Here is a 23,460-nt window from a genome sequence, read left to right on the forward strand (position 1 = left end):
TCTTTTTGGTCTGTAGAAATCGCTTTAGCTCCTCTCTCTCTGGAATCCAAATCAGCTGCTGTTCTCCCCATGGAAACACACAAACAGACCCCGGACTCCAGACAATCACTGGGTCAGGACCTTTAATGATCCTCCACCCAGCTATGGCTGCAGCGTTCTCGGGCAGCTCCAGATGGGGAGTGTCCCAGACTCCCAGGGAGAGTCCCAGGGAGTGTCCTGGACTCAAACTGCCACCTGGCACAGGGAGCAAGAGCCTGCCCTGCGAGACCATGCCTCCAGGTCAAGGTCAGGTCTGGATGTAGGCTCACAGCAGTGGCGTTCGGCTCCTGGGTAAGGGAAGGGCCGGCTGCCGCAGCTAGGAAAGTCCTTGCTGCGCCGTGACCGGCTAGAACAGGCGGCAGCTGCCACACCAATTCATGCACCTCTGGTGACGAAAAGTTATTTAGTAGTAGCCTTTTGCTGCAACTTTTTCCCTGATAATCCTTCTTCCTCTGAACTTTCTTTTTCTTTCTGACTAGAGTTCCTGGGCTTTTATCAACACATGCCCTAATTATTCTTGGTCCCACTGGGGTGCCTCCTTCCCTTAGTAATTTACTTAACACCCCTTCCATATTTTCTTCACAAAGACAATACAACACACCAAGACAAAACAAGACACAAACATGCTGTATCAATCTTCTCCATTTTCTCAAAATGGCCATTTTTCCTTTCACCCTATCTCGGGATGAGCAGATTTGCTCCCGTCCTATCTTTCTAGGGATGGGCAGCTTTTCCTGTCACTTACCCCTGAGTATCCCAGGGCTCCCTGTACAGGCCACCATCTGCCACAGTCTGGCTGCAGCAAACTAACCAGGGGATGACGAACAACTTGTGAAGGTTGATACAGCAGGAGTGGGAGCCGTTTATTGTAGGATAGTAGGTGTATATACACATAACTAATTACACAATTTATTCTTAATTAACATAAACTAGATATGGCAGTCAACCAATAAGGAATCATCTTAATGATTACACACAGCTTAACTTAATTGACATAATCTAGACACAGCAGTCAGTCATTAAGGAATCTCTATCTTGCTGGCTCACTGGCATTACTTCTCAAACCACTCCCTCTGGCAAAATGCCAGGCACCATCTTGACTTGTTTACAGACCCTAACACCCCTGGCCTCTATGCCTCCCCTGCCCCTGCTCTCCCTGGCTCTCCACTTCTGCTTGCACCTCAAACACTCTTGCCAGCACCCCATGTGTCCTGCAGGGTGTTCCTAAAGGAAACTGGGTTGGATTCCATTTCTTGAGTTAATCTCTTTTGATCTCAACTGCCCAGGGACATCTCAACATTTCTGGTTCCTGAGACTTCTCACTTTCTAGCTACTTTGGGAGTATGAGAGGTGTGTGTGTGTGTGTGTGCATGCGTGTATGTGTGTGTGTGTGTGTGTATGTGTGTGTGATCATACACACTTACCAGCTCACTTTACACACTGCATTGAACCAAAATTTGGATATTTACACAGAGACAATAACTTGAAAATATCCCATCAAGATTGTCTTCCCATTTATGTGGTCCTAGGAGAGATCAGGTTGGTGTTTGTCTGAGATTGTGGCAGTCTGGCCAACAGGTTTATCACAATCAAAAGGTTTGCACAGATCTGAGAGAATAGTTAACAAATCCCTTAATATTACATGACAATATTTTTTATCAGGAAAATTGCTTTTTCCAAACAAAATTACATATAGAGTCCCAACACCTGGGACCAGAATGCAAAAAAGTCTGGTTGAAGCCAGAGAAAGAGGTTGAGCCCCTTCCAACCTGGGCTTCTTTGTTTATAACCTGTGAGACCCTGACGCACCCAGGAGGAACCCTCAGGCTCCTGAGGGAACACTTTGAAATCCTTTGCCTTAGACTCCCCAAGGATACTGCAGTGGAGTAACTTTTTAAAAAATATGCACATGTTAAAAATGAACCATGAATATTATGGGGTCCAGAATTCTACAGAATATTGTAAAAATACAAAAATTTGTGTTTGCTTTTATTTTCTATGAAGTGCACACTTCTATAGAGAGTAACAGGTGTTTTTTTTAAAATTTTTAAATTTGAACTTCTTTACAGAGTATTCTTGCCTTTTCTAATGAGACCCCTAGAGACAACACTGGCCACAGTAACATATTGAGTGCTAGCTAAAAATAGTAGTTCTGTATTTTTATCATAATTTAGGAATAATTTTAGCAGTGCAATATAGGAGAAAGATTTGCAGGCATTTAAAACCTTTCTGGTAAAGATAAGTAAGTATCTAGAGATAAAGAATTTGAATTTACAGTAAACTAATATCACTTAATAGTAATGAGTTTGAAATTTGGATGTGACTTATGAAGCTGAAAACTGACATTCATCACAACATTGATAAAAATAAATTCCTCTGGTAGCATTAAATATGTTTTAGGCAAAATATATTTGAGATATTAAGTCAACCAGCAGTGTACACATACTTGTTACTATCATCATTAAATGCTAAATAAAGAACAAAGTTAGATAGACACAGCAGCACCTGCTGGTAGCTCCAGCTACTAGGGAGACTGAAGATAGAGTGTAACTTGAGCCTAGGAATTTGAGGCCAGCCTGGCAAATACAATAAGACCTCATGATGTAATGAAATAAAATTAAACAAAATAAAGAAATATCATTTAGGTGACATATTTGGTGTATATTTATTAGTTTATATAATATATAATACATATTTAGCTATGAAAGAATAGTGAACAAAATCCCCTATTGTTTTATTTTTACTCTTTCATTATTTTCATCCTGTCAGAAGAAATAATCTAATTCTGCCTTTGTTGCTTACTAATACTTCATTCTACTGAAAAGAACTTTAGTGTCATCTCAGCTCACATATGTGACAGGCCATCATTACCTCAGTGTGTAGGAACCCAGGGAATCTTCCAACTACAAAACATCATTGGAATATTTATATGGAGACAATGACTTAGTGTGGGGATCATCACACTTTTTCTAATAAAGGTCATACAGTAAATATTCCAGGCTTCAAAGTTGATATGTCTCTGTGGCAGTCATTGAACTCTGCTACTTTAGCACTATTGGAACCATAGACAATAAATAAATCACATATACCATGTTACATAACAATAAAACTATTCAAAAACATGTGGTGGGATGGACTTGGCCTGTGAGCCATATTTTGCTGGCTCTTAATATAGAGTATTTATTGAATTTTGCATATTTTGATTCAACAAAAGTTAATTGAGCATGGATAAAATGTCAATTAAGTATTGACTCCTAGGGAGATGGAAATACTTGAATAGTCCAAGCTTTAAGTTGACTTCATTTGATGAAAGACAAAGGATATGTTAAAATCAGGTTGAAGTGAGGCACTGGATATCCAAAGAGGATAGGGATTCTAACTACCATATTACGGTAGAATATACTGTTCAAAGAAAGGTTAGGAGTCCAGCCTTTAACCCTCTTCTTGGCCCTAAGGAGCAGGGTCATAGTTTGTGCAAACAGTCCAACACTATTGCCCCCTTGGCCCACAAGACCCCTCTTGGAAGAAGAGGATGCTAGCCTAGACAGTAAGTTCTCTAGCGATCTTCTTGAAGGCAGAGGACAATGGCTTTATCCAGTTGCTTTGGGTTCCAGGGTTTTATACGATGCCTGGTATAACATACTGGTGAATTGATTGGTAATAAATATTCAGGAGGCAGAATAATAGAATTTGATTATTAAGAGGATGTAAGTAAGGAAAGACAAGCACTTCAACTTCCCAGTGTAGGCAAACAGAAAATCCCCTTAAGGGATGTAAGATGGCATGAATTGCTCATTACGGTGCAGAATTTTAAATTTTGTTAAATTTTCCCTAGTGCATGAGCTAAGACAACTGTGTCGTGGTCTCTATAGGGAACCCAGTCATTGGTCTGGGCAGAGAATTATTTTCTGCTTCTGTCTCTTCCCTCCCCTAGGCCAGTTTTGCTCTGCAAAGAAAGCCTCTCATGCTGACTGCTGCTGCCATCAGACACAGTATGCAGAAGGACTCATAAGGAGACATATGAGCCACTACAGTGGAGCAAAGCATGGGACCTAAGGGCCAGCCCAACCTGCAACACTCTCAATTATTGGAAGGCAGTAGGCCACCTCTTCCTTGATTTAGCTGATAAATGCACATCTTCTTCAAATTTAGAGCTCCAATGAGTGTCTGCCTCCTTTGGATCATTATTTTCTTCCAAGAGGATTGAGTGAGCAAATATAGCCATAGATTATTGAAACCGAGATTGTACATCCTTGGCACAGGATTTCTTGGGAAGAATCTATTCTATTTTGAATCCTGGATTTATTTCTGGAGAGGAATTTACAAGTTTCTATAATAACAAAAGAGCAATATCTCTTGATTGGAAAAGTTGCGGTTGGTTGTGTGTGTATGTGCGTAGTAACTTTGGTACACCAACACTGACCCCAATTCTGGTTAAAAGATCAAGATGGTAAGACAATGCTCCAGGACTCAAGTCAAATCAGTATTGATGGGTTATGGACAACGCATTATTTCTGAGTGACCCAGCAGCACGCTCCTGTACTGGTTGGTGTACATGACCTGTTAGATGCACTGATGAAGCCAGGAATGTGATTTGCAATAAGAGGCCTTTATCCATCTGCCTGAGGATCAGCAAATCCAGTATCTGATAGCCAGGTTAGAGTTGTGCTCAGAAGTCTCCTTTTATTTACTTCTCTAGTTCACAGTGTAGTTCATTCTGCCGGGTCATAACTGAGTATCTTTCAAAGTAGAACTAGGGATCATCCTTCACTGTGATAACAAATAAATGACACCTTTACATTAGAAAGGACAAATTAAATTGCCTAAGATCTATTGTTTGGGGAAAAATAATCCAAATGACTCAGGTTATTTGCCTCTGAGTAAAATTGCTATAATACCAAACTACATGAAAATTAATTGCCAGTATTCAAATATATTGCTTATGTATTTATGCATGTATTCAAATATACAAAATTCAGGCAGATTACAGAAGAAGCCATGAAGTAAAAGGCACACTAAACTCATAATAAATGGTTTTCCTTTATCTTCTGGAAAAACAAGGCAGGGTGTCCTGCAGGGTGTTCCTAAAGGAAACTGGGTTGGATTCCATTTCTTGAGTTAATCTCTTTTGATCTCAACTGCCCAGGGACATCTCAACATTTCTGGTTCCTGAGACTTCTCACTTTCTAGCTACTTTGGGAGTATGAGAGGTGTGTGAGTGTGTGCATGCATGTATGTGTGTGCATGCGTGTGTGTGTGTGTAATTTTTATAATTGCATGTGTTGTTGAAAAAATAAGAAATAAAATATCTGCTTTAAATATTTTTGTAACATGGGTAAATTTTCAGCAAAATTATATATATATATATATATATATATATATATATATATATAAATATTTCTTTACCCTTTTCTAAAAATGTATTATATCATACTGTAGAATATTTAGGGTAAGCCCATCTTTGTAACAACTCCTGAAGAGTGATCCAACTAGCTAAAAATAGCAAGTTTTATGGGAATAATAGTAATTATATTTTCCAAATGAGCCTATTCTAAATTCAAATTAAAACAAAAACTAATGTTGAAATGAAAGCAATTTCCTGTTTTGCACATTCAGTGCCCCAGCAACTAGTTCATTTCTCATTCAAAATATGTAAGTGATGTGGTGATATTTAAATTTTTTTCTCCTTTACATCTATGCTTTTATTATGAGGTAAATGTGTAATTACATAATGATGTACTAATTTGTGCTCTTCTCTGGAGCAAAGTGAAATCAAGACAGTCTGATGTAGTAATAAAACAATTGAATTAGCAGATGAGTTTACATAATTGATTCTGTGTTGCTTTCACAATAATGAACAAACACTAGGAAGTCAAGATGTCTGAGTTCATGAATAGATAAAGCAGAGAAATTTACCTATTAAGAAAAACCCAGTGATTTTTGGCCCAACGGGGGTATTTGAGAACAGTGTTTGAATTCTTAGTATATAGATTTGTCTTCAGCAGGGAATAGTCAAGAGGTAGATGGTACTTTTGAGTGCTTTCTGAAGCAAGCTTGGGTGGTCCTCTCACAGTGCTAGGGCACTGACCACAGGCTTTGCAAGACAGCTGGTATTGTAAAGATGAGTGAGCATGTTCCATGTGCACGTCCAGGTGGAGAAGGCTGTGTTCACATGGACATCCTGCAGGTAGGGGCTGTTCCTACTTATAACCCAAAAGTATCCCCAAGGCCTAGGTCTCAGGTCTGACCTGAAACTGTAAAATCTGAATTGCTGGGGCGGTTTACACTAAGGGAGGAGGTATTAAGTCACATGGCCACGGAGGAGGCTGGTAGACAGAAGACAGTGCAGAGGTCTCTGATGCTTACCACGCGCTCAGCCTCAAAGCCATCTCCTGTCTCCTGCTGCTTTCCCTTTCTTGTAGTGGGCGCACCAAGGAGATGCTCACGCTTGGTGCCTGGTCCACTCAGGAGCCAGTTCCACTGCTCAGTGCTTGACTTTCTCCTGATTTGTCTCCTCATCTACAAAACAGAGACTATGAATGTTCCCCTCTTGGTAAAAAGGCATCGAGAAAATGCAGACAAACATTTGACCCCATACATAATGCAATGTCAATCAGCTCCATTGACGTACCTACCGCAGTACTCTCACCGTTAGCCCACATATTGGGACATCCTATTCAGAAGCAGCTGGGCATTGGGTTCTCAGGTTTGAAGCTTTATTTAAATCTTTATTTGAGGACCTGGATAGGAATTGTCAGAGTGTTGAGCTCTCAGGACAGATTATAAGGTGTGAAAATTGTTTTTTTTTTTTTAAAAAAAAAACTATTTTTTCCTCCTGTATAAAATGTGGCATTTTAGTTACTGTATCTTCTTAAAGACTTCATTTAATTAAAAGCATAGTTGATTATCAGAGGGATTTTTGTCCCAGGAACACAGAATATCATATGTAACTACTTCATAAAGTAAGTACAAAAACCTACATAATCAAAATAGTGATGGTTGGTATACATGGGCATGAGTTATTTGAGATTTTAAAAGTCAGTATGTTAGCTATTCCATTAAAAAATCAAATGTTTTCTCAGGCATTTATTTTTAGTTTAATATAGACTAAATTATGCTATTCCCCAAATTGGAATAGTGTGTAGACAGGTAAAAAAGGAGTGAAACTGAGGATAAATCTCAATCCGCACTGTATAAAAGCTTCTTTCTAATTAGTGCTTTAGAATATATACATATGTATGTAAAATATTCTGTGTATATAGCTCTATATCTGTCTTCCAATTTTGAAAAAAATTCAATAATTAGATAATTTTAAACCCTAATAGGTTTTTTGAAACTCAAGTAATGAAGTATGTGTGTTTGTGCACAAAATCATGTGTTTAAAAATATTAAGCAAAACCATGTCACAGCGGTTGCATTTCTCAGGGAGAAGTAAGCAGGAGTGTCACTGATGGACCCTGGGCCCTGTAGGATGTGGATAGGGAAGGCTGCTGATGTTCAGAGAGCCTCAACACACCTGGGACACTGCATGGCTGCTGCCCATGCAGACTTCTCTCTGCACACCATGCTTCACCCCTCAGCTCTCTGATTTCCACATCTCTCTTGGAATGTAGCTCTAAGCCTCCCCTTGGTTGCTTTGCAGTACTACTCTGGGGCTCTATCAACCTCTGCACCTGTCTACCTCTTGCAGGTATGTTACTAGCTGGATTCACTCCCGAGGCGTCTTCTGCAGGGATCCTGTGGTTTACAGCCACAGAGAGTGCGGCATTTCATTTCATCTCAGGAACAGAGCAAGGAGGACCTGATTGGAGTAGGATTATACAAAATGAGTGAGTGATTTAGAATGAAGCAATGGAAGGAGTATGAGCAAACTGAACAAGGGTTAGAAACACTTAGATGATTTAGAAAATAATTAAGCATCAAAAGCACAATGTATATAATAATGGTTTAGCAGGTACACATACCTTGACTAGAAACAAGAGTATATTCTTCCTATGTGCAGATATTCTTCTAACCTCTAAATGTTACATTTATTATTTTATTTAATCAGCAAATATATGTCCCCCAAAAAATACCCCCCAAAAAAGACTATCCATGAAGTAGTCTTTAGTATAGTTCCCTTAGTAGTGTATGCTGGGAACAATGGTCCCAAGGAAATTCAGCATTCAGGAAGCCTTGTCAGAACATGAACAAGAAGCATAATTTCTCCTTATGATTCAAGTGAAAGAATATTTGATACTTTAGGAATCTTGGACTATCGGTGAAGTGTTTTTGAGAGAGACAGAGATATTCTCATGCGTCATTGGATTTCAAATAAATAAGTGTAAGTCTTGTGAAACAAGCAAGAGACTGAGTGGAAAACTTCCCGGGACAAAAAATAAGCTGCTTTGGGCAAGTCTCTGTCCCTGAGAACATCAAATCTTGGTGTGGCCTGTCAGCCATAAGAAATTGACGATAAAATGACTTAAGTGAATATTCAGGGCTCATGAACATCTTGCAAAATGATTTCTACATCTACAAATTTGGGTTTCTTTTTTTTTTTTTTTTGCCAGATCTCAGTTCAGCTTTTGCTGTGCGTAAATGGCTTCCGGCAGCTGGTCAGAGATAAGCAAGGGCCACCTACCACTACGTCCCGCTCGCTCTCCTGGTGCAGACTTCCCTGGGTGGGCAGTTGGTGTTGCTGAGGTTTCAGAGGCTGCCCTGAGCATAACAGAGATTGGGGCCAATGCCAAGTTGGGCAGATGGGCCACGTTATTATAACTGAAACAGAAAGCAGCTGTGAGCTTTAATAGAATAATTTCAGAGAAATTTCCTCTTAAAAGATGCATTGCGTGTAAGGCGCTCACCACTTGGTGCTTTTGGCATCGATTTTCAACCATTATCTGATAACGTTAGACAAAAACCTAGTTAGACGCACCAGACAGCACCTGGGGTCGCTACTTCAGTTTTGCCATTATTTGAACATATAGACCCCATACGAATGTATTTTATAATATTTGTCAATCTACAACATCAAATTATTTTCTTTCTATCAATTACCTACACATTACAGTATAATAAGAGTGAGTAGACTGAGGATTTGGAAATCATACTCAGAATTTGCCTCACATACCATGTGCATGCCAAGGGGATTCTGTACTGTGACAAAGCACTAAAGCATCTTACTTAAAAGTTCCATGCTGTACAAAGTTGCATTTACTTAAATTAAAATCGGTAATTAAAGTAGATGTTTTCCAACTACTGAATCCTACCTCATTTCACTTTTAGTGCTATAGTCGGATGAGTCATCATTGAAATCACAGGTGAAGTGAGCACATGGCTGGTGTGTGGTCACAGCACATATCTAAGTTGGTGCTTGGTGAGGATGCAGCTGCCCTGAAGCTGTGGTCAGCTTTGCTCTCTTCACACCATCACCAATCTGTCCAAAATGCTGGCTCAATGCAGCACTGACCAGAGATGGCCTTTTGTGACCCTGAGAGCAGTTCTCACATTCAAAGTCACAGGAGTGACTTGAAGGTGGTCCGCACACACACAGATCTTCACAGACTCTGAGTTTTTCTTTATCCCAACAGGCAAAATCCTCAAAGGGGAGAAGGAGAGCAGAGGTGGTGGGAGCAGATAAGTCCTTTAATGTCTTTCTCCATCAGGAAGGAGAGCATCATGCTGCCCAGTAGAAGTCAGAGAATCGGCACCAATGAGATTGATTTTGTATAACCATGATGAAGAAATATAATTAGATGACAATACTGAGAGAATCCACACAATTAATCAAATGTAAAACTGCTGCTCAAGCAGCTCTGGGTAGCTTTTATCCTAATAATGATGAAGCCTGCAGTTATGATTTTTCTTTATACACATTTTCATTTTATTGTGGCACACAGACTTACCTGAAATTTAGTATATCATTTATATTTTTGTTTTTAAAAAGGAAAGCATCATCTAAAAATATTATCAAGTAAGAATACGTAGAATAATTATTAGGTTAACCTTATTTAAAAAAAATTATATAGGATATTGACAAGCTCTATGACATGAGACTTGAGTATGCTTTATTTTACTTTGAAGTTGACAAAAGCATGGGAAATATATATGATATATGATATATATATATATATATATATATATATATGATTTTTTCCTAAAACAAAGCAAGTCTCTAGCAGAAATAAGAATTTACAATCAGTGTTACTTTCTACTGCTCAATATTTTTCCACTATGATATAATTGTTTGGTATAATTAAATGAATGGATTCACACTTCTAGTTGGTAATTTAAAAAGAAAGCCTGAGCCAGATGACCACATTTAACATGAAGATAAATTGCATCACAACTTTTTCAAGATATATACACTCTACTTATGTCAATCAAAAAGCAATTTCCTTGTAAACAAACTTTCCATTAAGCAGATTTTTCTTGAGGTCGGGTTCTTGCTATTTAATTGAAAAAGGAGACTCTCGCTGTCCTTAGCAGGAGCGGCTGAGGGGCACTCTTCCTCCAGGGCTACCCTTACCAGGGGACAAGGTTGTACTGTGCAGGTGACCTGCAATGGGATTTTTCATTTCATGTAGAATGCATTAAGAATGATGTGCAGTGCCATTGATATTTTATTGCTCTGTGGGGCCATTATTTGGGGATAAAAGCAACAATAAGAGCCAAATATTTTCTTAACCTATATTAAGTAGAAGTGCCTCTGCCTGAACAGTCATTTTAGCCATGTGTTTATTCTGTGTTTGTTTGTGCAATGACTAATGTGCATTCACATAATGGGGAGTTTTCCAAACTTGGTGCAACTTTAGTGATTGCTGCTGTTCATTGTTCTGTTTTCCCTTGTCCCTGCACACTTGGTCAACCTCCAATTTGGTTTTAAAAGTGATCTGCATTCCCTGTTTCTGCAAGACCATAGATACCCAAACATCTTCACTGTTGTTGAAAGAACCATTCAAAGAAACTTACTGACTTGATTCCCTAACTTTGGAAAACAAGTGTGTGGATCACCATTGGTTTATAACAAAATCCCATCAATCTCAGTAGCACAAAATATGCCCTCATTTGCATGGGTCTGCAGGTTAGCTGGGGTGGCTCTCGTATTTTCTGCTGCCAGTCTGTGGTCAGCTGGGTCAGCTCACTTTGTGAGCATTTGTCTTGGGATCTGACGAGATCTATGTTGCCATGAGAAATGTGTCTCCTGTAGAGGTTGAGGGTAGGTGAGAGCAAGTCCTTCTGAGCACAGGCACTGGGGGCTCTGGATGTACCTCATCTGCTAGCACACCTTCCTCCAAAGTGAGGCACAGAGCTGAACCTAGGGTCAAGTGGTGAAGACCACTTTTGTTCACCACTGTGTGGTCAGGGTGAACACGAGCATTTTGAAACAACAGTCTAATTGATCATCATATGAGGGGCTTGATGATTGATGGCCAAGTGACTAACTAGAAGTGACATGAAAAGAATATCATTAAACTTCATGAGGAAGAACAAAGGAGTGACCAAAGGTAAGAGCACATATGAATGATACAGAAGGCAGAGATAGAATGCAGAGAGTCCACAAAGCCAAAAGCCCATGGAAAATTTGTTTGTGGAGTTAGAAGGAGAGAGAGGACAAGGACAAGCTCTCCTTATTTCACTTCTCGTCCATGTTTCATTTTTTTCTTTGAGATGTGTGTGCGTGAGAGAGAATGTGTATAGGGGACCAAAGATCAGTTTTCTGTAATTATAACAAACACCTGAGATAATCAGCTTATAAAGAGAAAAGGTTTATGTTGGCTCACGGTTTGGGAGGCTGCAGTTCCAGGATCACTGGACCTGCTGCTTGGGTCTGTAGTGAGGCAGTGGTACCTCATGGCAGGAGCACAGAGTGGAAGAGCCACATTGCTCGCTGGGGAATAGAAGAGACCAAGTGGAAGGAGCCTGGTTCTCACTCCCCTTCAAGGGCAAACTCCCATCGACCTAGAGACTTCCCCCAAGACCTCACCTCCCAACATTTCTACCACCTCCCATTAGGACCACTCTGGGGACATGCCTTCAAACATGACCTTTTGGAGACACTTAGGGATTTTTCTCCCTTTGTCATCCTGTCAATGCAGTGAACAATGCATTTGTTTTAATTTTCCAAAATCTAGTCATCTGAGAGTTTTTGAACCCTGAAGAGTGTGCAATTTGTCATATTTTGAGACCTCCAGTCTCTAAAATCCCACAATGCATGTGTCTGATCAGAATGGGCCTCAGATGTGGAGGGTTGGATTCTGCCTCTACTTGCTTCAGCCAGAGCACAGAGAGGACAGGGACAGACTTAGCCTTCACATGAGCACAAGCCTCAGGAAACAACTCCTACTTCTCCCACTACAGCAAGCAGAGCGCTGGGGTGGGGGTCTCACTGGGACCCAGGCAGGGTGAGGCAGGAAGGATTCCTCCTTCTGGGTGCTGGGCTCTCCCCTGAGAGCTGCCTTCCAGAATGATCCTGAGTGTGTGTGTGTGTGTGTGTGTGTGTGTGTGTGTGTGTGCGCGCGCATGCACGCCTGTGTACCATGTATAGGGATTTGGCAGAAGGTGACCCTTGGTTCTGTGCTAGACTCCGAAATATGAAAACAAACTGCTGGGTGAAGAGAGAGGTGAAGGAGAATGCTTCAAGCACAGGGACCAGCATCCACTTGCTGAAAGGCTCTGTAGCAGAAGGATGCTCAAGAATGGAAATAACTGAGTGTGGTGAGAGACCAGAGTGAGGGGCAGAAGCCTGGCCAGACATGGGAGCCTTGGTAACAGCCTCTACTCATTGTTCTGCTATGGCTTGCTCCAGGTCAGTGCATTGAGGACCAGTTTCCTTGTTTCTGTGTGTGTACAAGCACACATTCCAGGTGTGACTGCTGGTGGCTAGCATGGGCAAGGCCACCTGGATAGTGTGGCCACCCTGGGATTTTTCATAAGTAACCAGATGTGGATAAGCAGCACCATCATTTTGCCCTGTTTTCTGCACCTGGCGAGTCTCCACCAGGGCGCACATCACTGCTTATTCAATGTCCCCATTTTTGTGTGGATTTTACTTTGTTTTTCTGCTGCAGGGGTGGAACCCAGGGCCTTGCTTTTGTCAAGCCTATCTTTCACTGACCACCCTCCTGTCCTATGTGTAAGCAGTGCTTTTTACCTAATCAGACTACCAGCTTTATGTTTTCCATTGCTATTTTAAAACTATATATTTCCCCTGAATTTTCATAATTATGTAAATTGAATGATATTGATCATTTTCACTCTGTTGTCTGATTAATTTTGCTTCTTTTTATGCATTTTTTACTTTTTTATTAAAAATATTCTTCTTGATTTATGATTACATTTTAGGCTTCTTTTGGACTCTGACTTCTTGGAAAGGTGTTTACAGTTTCAAGATGCTGTTTAGTTTTAGAGCTTCAATCTCTTTCTTTACAACTGCCATTGACTTTCCACTTTAGCATTCCTCCATGTTCAGAATGGTTGCTGCTCCTCTCCTCTTACCTGGTATCAGAGGCTGCTGGAGATATGGCTGTGGGGTGCTAGGCAGGGACAGGGCTCAGCCCAGTCACAGATCGATCATCTTCTCTCCCTGCAGGGCGTCCTGGTTGCGTTCCCAACATTCCGCCTCCTCAGAGACAGCCTGCCCCTGTCCAGTTAGAAACCAAATGGATAACAACCAAAAATCGATAGGAAATGACCACAGGGAGAAGATGCCAGAAGTCACTGCTGAGCTATCCTTAGGTTTATGGTATTATTTTATGCAAAAAAAAACATTGCTAAAACTTCTTTTGGTTGCTGATGACATTTGCTATGTGTGGCACATACATGAAGACAGTGTCACTTCCTTCGGGCCTCTCACAAGATTTAGCCCCTTGTTCTTAGACAATGTGAAAGCTAGTTCCTGAAGCCTCTGGATTTGGGAATACATTTCTAATACAGTGTCTGAGAATGAAACAAGCTGACAGATCACACAAGGGGTAGTGACTCATGTTATGATTTGGTGACAGCTTTGCTGAGAAATCCACTGAATTTGGACATCTGAGTTTCCACGAGAGAATGTACAAACACCATATATGAAGTCTTTTGCTATCAGGACTATATTAGTCTTCTGATGATATAAAGTGTGTGCGAGACACACACACACACACACACACACACACACACACACTTTTCTCTTGGTTGATCTAATCCTTTTTTTCTGGTAAGTTTACATAAAAAATTTATTTTTATTAGACTCTTCTGTTTTCTCCCCTTATTATAATAGTTTGAGAAGCTAACCAGTGTACAGTTTATCTCAAATCGGATTTTCTAAATATACAAATGTGCTCACTAAGACATGTGACCCTACCTGGGAATTTCTCTGAGGTACAGGTTTGAGGCAGAATTAAGGGTCCCACTTGGTGAAGACAGGATTAATTTCTCCTATGTACAAAGTCATCTTATTTCTGGAAAAAGACATGGTAAGCAAATGGATGGGTCAGTAGGAAATGCCCAGTAGTTACTTTTTATTTTGGTGTCCATTTCTGTAAAATAGGATGCCCTTTTATAGAATAAACTCCATTTGCCAATTCCTGATTTACCCCTAATATCACTTAGGCTGCTGTGAACAGTAATCAGTTATGTACAAAAATGTCTACTTTAAATAGCTGCTAATTTAAAAGAGTAAATTCAGGGTTAAGAGAGAAAAGGAAAAGGAAGAAAGGAATAGATGTCAGCAACAGAGTGAGGAGCAGGCAAGGAGACATGACCCACGTGTCCCCAGGTCTGGGAGACGAGTCGGTGGGCTGAGACAAAGGATGAGGAAGGGTGCTGGTCCACCTCCTCACCTTGTCCACCTCAGCATCCAGAGGAACATCATCTGAGCACTCTGATGAGCCCTCAGACCTGCTCCTGTGACCTGCAGCTTCCTCTCCAGCTATGCTCAGCTAATTAAACTAATAAATTTAACCTCACTTGTTTTTATATTAAGCATACAAATAACTGTAATTGCAGCCAAAACAGAAGAAGTCAGGAATAAACATATATGGGATTGAAAATGCAAAGCATGACCTTTCACAAAAAAGCGTCAAATGTATTTTCATTTGAATTAAGACAAATAGTGGGAAGTAGCTCTTTTAACTTTACAAGTCAAATAGGCATAAAGCAATTCATGATTTGCATTTTTCATACTGTTATTACATTGTAAAAATTCCATTAGTGAATGAGTTAGATAGATAGCCTACTTCCTGGTTATGGGTTTTGATTGGTTTATATGTTTTATGCATTTTTATAATTAACCTATTCATATTTAGTATGTGTTTCAGTACCAAGAACTTGCTAGCATTTATTTACTATACCGAATGAATTTTATTTTTGCTTTCTTTTGTACATAGCACTTCTACACACAGGCTATTGATACTAGTAAATTTGATTTGATGGTAGTACAGTAAATAGCAAAATTTCAGACATAGATAAAAGTATTTCATCAGACTGCATGAATTATACAAGCTCATTTGGAGATGGACCTTGGCTATCTGGGGCTTATGTCTCAGGGATGTGTCTATTGAAGGTGTGGCAGGGTTTGTGGTGGGCTCTGTTCAAGAGTGAACACACAGGGTCCACTGGGCTAGGCACTATCCAGCCTGTGAATGTCCATTTGTTGACTGAGGTTGGACATAAATGTTCTGCCCAGGGGAACAATATATTGAAGTGGTGGTGCCCTGCCCTTGTGATTGGCTGCTGTGTGAGAGGTAGAGGAGGGCAAGGAGACCACAGAGCTGTCCTGAGAAACTGAAGAGATGGAGTTTCCACTCTCCAGTGGCAACATGGCAACTTGTGGTGGGGGCACTGTGGTGGGGAGTGGGTAGAGATCGAGAATCTTGCTGTTGACCTATAAGTTTGAGCTAGCCATTAGATGTTCATAGCAGTCCCCAGTTCTCGGGAGAATGCAGAACTGAAAATATGTACTGGGGAGTTTTCATTCAAGTCCTTGACACCAGGTGAAATAACCAATGGAGCGAATGAAGATAGGAACAGGTCTAAGAATTTCCCCCTGCAGTGCCCCCAGGAGGCAGGATTTGGGAGAGACTTTAGGGGCCTGAGAAAGACAGTAAAGAAAGCAGGACTTTGTATATGTTGCAACACTGTGTTATGGTTTTTTCTTCTGTGTTTTACACTTCTAAACCACTGAGAATTTACTTTGTGTTAACTGCAAGGTGGGCATCTCATGTTATTACTTTTTCCTAACAGCCTCTTCTTCCAGAAACATCCATAAGTAGACTGTCATTCATCTGCAGTGTCAGAGCTGGCCAAGGAGGGACACGTATATGACAATATGATAACTCTGACATCTCAGTTTGTTCATGTGTCAATTTTGTTACATTAGCATATACCTTACATATCCCAGGTTTATGAAACTTGATATTTGATAAAGAAAATCCCTTCATTATTATCATTTTTAAACCTCTTTCTGGACTATCCTAAGCTCTGTGTTTTCATGTTTGTTGGTTGGTTTTTGGTACTAGGGATTGGGCACTTAACCACTGAGCCACATCCCCAGCCCTTTTAATTTTTTTTTTAACTTTGAAACAGGATCTCACTAAGTTATTTAGGGCCTTGTCAAGTTGCTGAGGCTGGCTTTGTACTTGGAACTGTCCTGCCTCAGTCTCCTGAGTCCCTAGTATTACTGGTGTGTTCTACTGAACCTGTTTTTCATGTTTGAAAATCAGATGTTCAAGCTTTGTAATAAAATGGGTAGTTTCGATTTTGTTTTCTTATCTTGAAATTTGTTGATTATCTATAGCCTATTTGTTGAGAATTAACATTTAGAGAACATAGTCATAATATATATTAAAGCTTTAAAACGTTTTTTTCAATAAACATTCCCCTTGATTTTAATGGGTTTATTTCCAGGTCATTTGGGGTTGATTTTTAGATTTGCAAGTAGTGATTTTTTTTTTAATAATTGCATTTTGTAACAGAAAGTTCCTGATATATTAAAATTCAATTTGAAATGTTTTATGTACCCAATAATATTATCAGTAACCATCTCTACTGTCTGTTTCCAATCATCATACATTTTAATACTTTTGTCTTTAGCACTGTACTATATTAAAATACAGAAAAGATGAGATAATAGGGCATATCTTTTTCCTATTTCTGATATTGAAAAGGAATGCTTTCAACATTTCCCTACTAAAAATGTTTCCTATTAGGTTCTAAAGATGCTTGTTATCAGAGATAATAAATTCTCATATATCAAATTCTTTTTTTTCTTAAGAGTTTTTTTTTAAACATCAGAAATTTATTAGTTGCTCAAAACATTACAATGATCTTGACATATCATATATCATACATTGGTTTCAAATGGGATATGAATTGTTATTATTCCCATGTGTACAGATTGCAGGGTCACATTGATTATACAGCCACGTTTATACATTCTGCCAAACTAGTGTCTGTTGTATTCTGTTGCCCTTTCTATCCCCTTCCTATCCCCCCTGCCCTCCCCTTCCCTCCCCTTCCCTCCCCTCCCTCTACCCCATCTACCATAACTCATTTCTCTCACTCTCTCTTATTTTGTTTCCTCCCCTTCGACTCACATCCTCTTATACATATTTTTGTATAACAATGTGGGTCTCCTTCCCTCTTCCGTGCAATAATATGAATAAATTTTAAATTTATTGTTTTTTGTGTGTATCTGTTGAAATAATTTTTTAAAAAATGTTAGGAAAGCAAACTTCTTTGATCTATGTTCCAATATTAAGTCAACTAGTAGTAAACTAAATGAGTCTCAGTGTCCTCGTTCTTGTACATTGGTAGATTTGACTTAAACAATTTCATATATCATTATATATGAATCTTTATGAAACCCCAAGTTTGATGAGTTTGATGTAGTTTTACTCATTTTTAAAAAATTATTGCTTCCTTTAATTATATATGATGGCAGAATCCATTTTGATATAATTATCAAGCATGAAATATATCTTACTCTAGATAGAGTCCTAGTCTCATGAATGATCATGATGGTGGATTCACTGTGTTATTTTCACATATACACATGGGAAAATTATGTCAGATTCATTCCATTCTCTTTTGATTTTACTCATTTTTAAGACTGAGATAGGGTCAGAAAATCCCCTGATTTATTTTCCTCCATTTTTATGTTATTATTCATGATTCCCTGGAATTGTGTTCTTTCCAATAGGGATTCTGAAAATTAGGGTGAGAAGAAGAGCTGTGTAGAATGACTCACGTATTGTCTTTTCCTTTGACTATTTTGAAATAAGTCTTTTTCCATTTCTTAATTATTTCCTGCTACTCATCATAATTTTAAACAAATAAACTTGGCTGTCTTTTCATCCTTCCACACCTATGGCTACATCTATATCTAGCGAGCTACGTAGCTAGAATGCATGTTTGTTAGCTCTAGGGAAGTGCAGTCCTTGGTGTCTCTGTGCACACACATCTTTACCCAGCAGTCACCTTGTTCTATTAGAAGTTATAATAGCACTAAAAGCACTAAATTATACTGAAATTTAAAAGTACAGGTTTTTGCAACCATTTGCTACACAAAAAACGATTTTCTATTGCCTGGATTTTGCAGGTGGGGAAAATAGGATATGCTTGAATCTTTGGAAATCACAAGTGCCTCAAAAAGTTTCCTCTTTCCTGCTCTGACTTGGGGGACTTCCTAGCACATTATCTGCTACCTGAAGGGATGGTAGGTGTTACATTTTAAGGAGAGAATACTAGTTATTTTCCCCTTTCTGCCTTTTTAATTCCTACAATTTTTCTATATTGCTTCTTCATGCTCTACATATTTAGTCAAAATCTTAAGAGAGAATGCTCCATTTTCAGCCAACAGCTGTGGAAAAAGAAAAAGAAAGAATTTGCAGAAGCATATTTATGGTCTGGACTGTCACGCCACCAAGGGAGATTATTCAGGACCACACTGATAGCAAGAGCAGCTGATATTTATTTGGTATCCAAAATTGTAAATTATTTAAGTTAAATCAGAAGTTTATTTGCTATGCGTATTTAATAAACTTGATCGGGTCAATGAAATACCTAATCATATTGTAAAGTGTATTTTCATCATAATCGTGTAACACTTTGTAAAATTATATAAATAAGGCGATTTTGACTAATAGTAGTGAGATCAAGTGGGTGTTAAAATACAGCTATATTGCCAGCTATCATTTTCCTTGATTGCAAGTTATTTAAACTGCTAAGGTTTTCTGGGGCTATTTTCCATATTTATAAAATGATAACAGTAAAAATAAATCTAGAAGGAAGGACAAGGGGAAGGAAGATGGGCACAAGTGAAAGGAAAGAACAGGAAGGCGGAGGAAAGAGGTGATAAAAGTGCTTTGATAAATTGTTGTTTCCATAGCAACCGTCATCAGCATCTACTGGAGTAGAGTCATTTTATTGCTTTTCACTTCTGGGAAGCATGGGCCATAATCAAGGTTTCTTCATAGGTAAAGATGAGGAGACTTAAAGCACACAATGCGCTTGTGGCAAAATCATAGGAGATAAAGCAGAGGCATTTTGCAGATGATGGGAAGAACCAGAGCTGACTAGCCAGAGCGGGGTCACACTTTCATCACAGGGTCCCCTTGCTGGAAGAGCCCCCCTGTTGTTGAACCAGTTTTCCCTGTGGGGACCCCGAGAGTAAGATCTGATCAGTAAGCATGCTTTGTGCTGACAGACAAGATGGACATCAGGACCAAATCTTGTTATTTTATTATTTTTTGGTACTGGGAATTGAACTCAGAGGCACTTAATCACTGAGCCACATCCTCAACCCTTTTTATTTTATTTATTTTACTTTATTTATTTTATTTTGAGTCAATGTTTTGTTATGTTACCTAGGTCCTTGCTAAATTGCTGAGGCTGGATTTGAACTCTTAATCCTCCTGCCTCAGCCTCCTGAGCCACTGGGATTACAGTTGTGCACCACTGTGCTAAATAGAACTAAATCTGAACAGTGAATAATCTCTTGGTGAGAAGTAAACTCCATAAGATAAACACAGCCTCAATGCAGAAGCCTTGTAAATGAAGCCAGTGACTTCATTTACAGGTATCCTTATATTATCAGAGTATCCTTACATTATCCTTATATTATCAGGGTATCCTTACATTATCCTTATATTATCAGGGTATCCTTACATTATCCTTATATTATCAGGGTATCCTTCCCAGTAAAGGTTTGGGAGACCTCTGTGCATCGAGAACAACAGTGCTGCTCGTGGTTTTTTGAAGGTTTCAATGGTCAGTATAGGGTACGATTTCACTGTTAGACATGTGGGTTCCAGGGACAAAAGTATCAATAGGAAGCAAGGTCCGGTGGAGTCTTCCTAACCAGCTGTGGACGAAGCAGTGAATTCACAGGTGCAGGGAAGTGTTGTACAGCAGGAAAGAGAAAGATAATGGGGAAAAGGTAGGAGAATAAAGGAAGCCTGGGACATATAAAAAGGGCAGAAAACCTTACTTCTTGGAATACCAGGATACCAGCTATGGCCCCCTTTCCCTCCCAGGAGAAGTCTATGTTACCCCTTTTTAAATAAACCCTGTTTTATATGCTTGCCTTGGCGTGCTTCTCTAACGTTCAAACTTCAACATGTGGGGAAGCAGAACTCCTCACTGGTAATGGGCGGTATCATATTGTCTGTAGCTAGAACTGGAAATAAAGCAAAAACATTGAGAGACATCTGTACTCAAGAACAAGAGCCATATGTGGCTTTTATCATGCAAACTGTTGCAGATACACCAGGCCAAGGGGACCCTGTGATGAAAGTGTGACCCCGCTCTGGCTAGTCAGCCCTGATTATTCCCATCTTCTGTAAAATGCCTCTGCTTTATCTTCTAAGATTTTGCCTCAAGCTATTTGTGTGCTTTAAGTCTCCTCATCTTTACCTGTGAAGAAACCTGATTATGGCCCATGCTTCCCAGAAGTGAAAAGCAATAAAATGACTCTACTCCAGTAAAAATGCGGATGACAGTTGCTATTGGAAACGACAATTTATCAAAGCGTAGTTAACAAATAATAATCTAGTAAACATGTAAAATTAGTAAGACCTAATAAATATTCCACACTGGATTTCTAGGATGGTGTAGTTAAGGAAACCATTTAGTTCTGCGACTCTACCGTGTCTTTTCCTTATTTTAGCATTTTCCTGTTCTTAAGCCTCTTCTGGCCACTGATGTCAAAGTAGTCCTGCCTGTTCAGAGCCTCTTAGTATTTAATAGCATGCTGCAAACCACGCTCTATTTGCTCTTCCGCAGTTAGGTTCAAGAGTCACACTTTCGTCACAGGGTCCCCTTGGCCTGTATGTATAACAGTTTGCACATACACAACAGCCTTGCTGTGTATTTGCAGGATGGCGGTTGGGGTTTTGCTTCTCTAGGACGCCCCGAGGAGACGATGAAGTGAACTCTCTCTCCAACACTGGAAAGAAGGAAGCAGTGGCTGATAACCTGGTTCACTTTCCAGCTGAATTCTGTGATCTTCTTATGAACAATTCTGAATGGCACACATCAGGAATTTATTGTTCAACTGTATTGTTGCCCACGTGTCATCATTATTCATAGAAAAAAAAAACATGGTTAACAAGGGGGAATCCAAGAAAATGAATCCAATAGTCCCACAGGCCACAGGACGCCTACTACTTGCTTTTGCAAAACACAACCAAAATGGACTTTGGGATTCATAGAGACAGATCTCGTGCCTATTAGTAATGCTGTCTCACATGGATGGACTAAATTTTCACCTGGTATGCTGGCCAGTGTCTATTCTATGTAACAGCTCAGCTGAATTTTATATCATCACTCTGCCTTCAAACCCTACTCTAGAATCATAGCATTGTTTTCAGGTTTTTTTTGTTTTTTTTTTTTTTTTTTTGGTCCTGGAATCAAAATCAAAATAGCTTTGTGCTGCAATGCTATAGTTTCTTGTTGATTTTTACTGGAAACATTGTGCTCCTGTGGATAGAAATATCTTAAAACTCCTCCTGCTCACCACTTCCACTTACCATTTCTGCTTCTCAGTAGTGTCCCAGGATCGCAGCTGAGCAAATGGATGTTCACAAAAATGAAATCAGCAAAGGAAAAATATACTTTTCAAGAAGGAAAGAATCCAAAATTGTGGTAGAAAAACAGCACAAAATGTTTCAACAAACATAGTTATGACCTTTCATATTTTCCCCCCAAAAAGGGCTCATGAATAGTGGCCTCTCCTTTCCATCCATGTTCTCCCTTAATCTCTAAAACTTCAATTATCCATCGAGTAAATTTCTAAAAATTAGTTTTAGGGAATATTTAGTCTTTTTCTACTTTCCTGTCTTTTCCTGCTTTTCTTTGCCATTTGATTCTTAACCAGAACAGCACTTTTGATAGATGTACTAACCATATATAACACATAATTAAAATAGAGCATATGTATTACCCTTACGCTTTGAGGTCTTAAAATTCCTTTAAAGAAGAATAAAGTAAATCCAAGCATGCTCACTAACAAGTGGTCTACACTAGCTGCTTCTGCCTCCTGAGGAGTCATCATGAAAACAAACAAAATATGGATAAATATAAAGTTAAATTTTTAATTTAGAAGATATGATATGTACAAACATGTACAGCTAATGCTTGCTTGTGGAACCAACCTAGATGCCCTTCAATAGATGAATGGATAAAAAAAAGTGGCATTTATACACAATGGAGTATTACGCAGCACTAAAAATGACAAAATCATGGAATTTGCAGGGAAATGGATGGTATTGGAGCAGATTATGCTAAGTGAAGCTAGCCAATCCCTAAAAAAAAAACAAATGCCAAATGTCTTCTTTGATATAATGAGAGAAACTAAGAACAGAGCAGGAAGGAAGAGCAGGAGGAAAGATTGACATTAAACAGAGACATGAGGTGGGAGGGAAAGGGAGAGAAAAGGGAAATTGCATGGAAATGGAAGGAGACCCTCATTGTTATACAAAATTACATATAAGAGGTTGTGAGGGGAATGGGAAAAAAAACAAGGAGAGAAATTAATTACAGTAGATGGGGTAGAGACAGAAGATGGGAGGGAAGGGGAGGGGAGGGGGGATAGTAGAGGATAGGAAAGGTAGCAGAATACAACAGTTACTAATATGGCATTATGTAAAAATGTGGATGTGTAACTGATGTGATTCTGCTTTCTGTATTTGGGGTAAAAATGGGAGTTCATAACCCACTTGAATCTAATGTATGAAATATGATATGTCAAGAGCTTTGTAATGTTTTGAACAACCAATAAAAAAATAAATAAATAAAATGATGATATGGACATATATAAATATATGTATGTGTACATGTACATACACATATACTTTTTCCATCTTTAAATTTTTTTCTCTTTATTCCACTTTCTCAGCAATTAAGAGTTGCCATGTGGTGTGTGTGTGTGTGTGTGTGTGTGTGTGTGTGTGTGTGTGT

At 39.2% G+C, this 23,460-nt stretch overlaps 1 pseudogene; it reads right to left on the reverse strand.

Moving 5' to 3' along the window:
• Positions 1-23,460, reverse strand: part of LOC101955941 (elongation factor 1-alpha 1 pseudogene) — a 96,108-nt pseudogene that overhangs the window by 65,275 nt on the left and 7,373 nt on the right.

The sequence above is a fragment of the Ictidomys tridecemlineatus genome, chromosome 10 (genome assembly GCF_052094955.1).
Source record: "Ictidomys tridecemlineatus isolate mIctTri1 chromosome 10, mIctTri1.hap1, whole genome shotgun sequence".
Classification (NCBI taxonomy): domain Eukaryota; kingdom Metazoa; phylum Chordata; class Mammalia; order Rodentia; family Sciuridae; genus Ictidomys; species Ictidomys tridecemlineatus.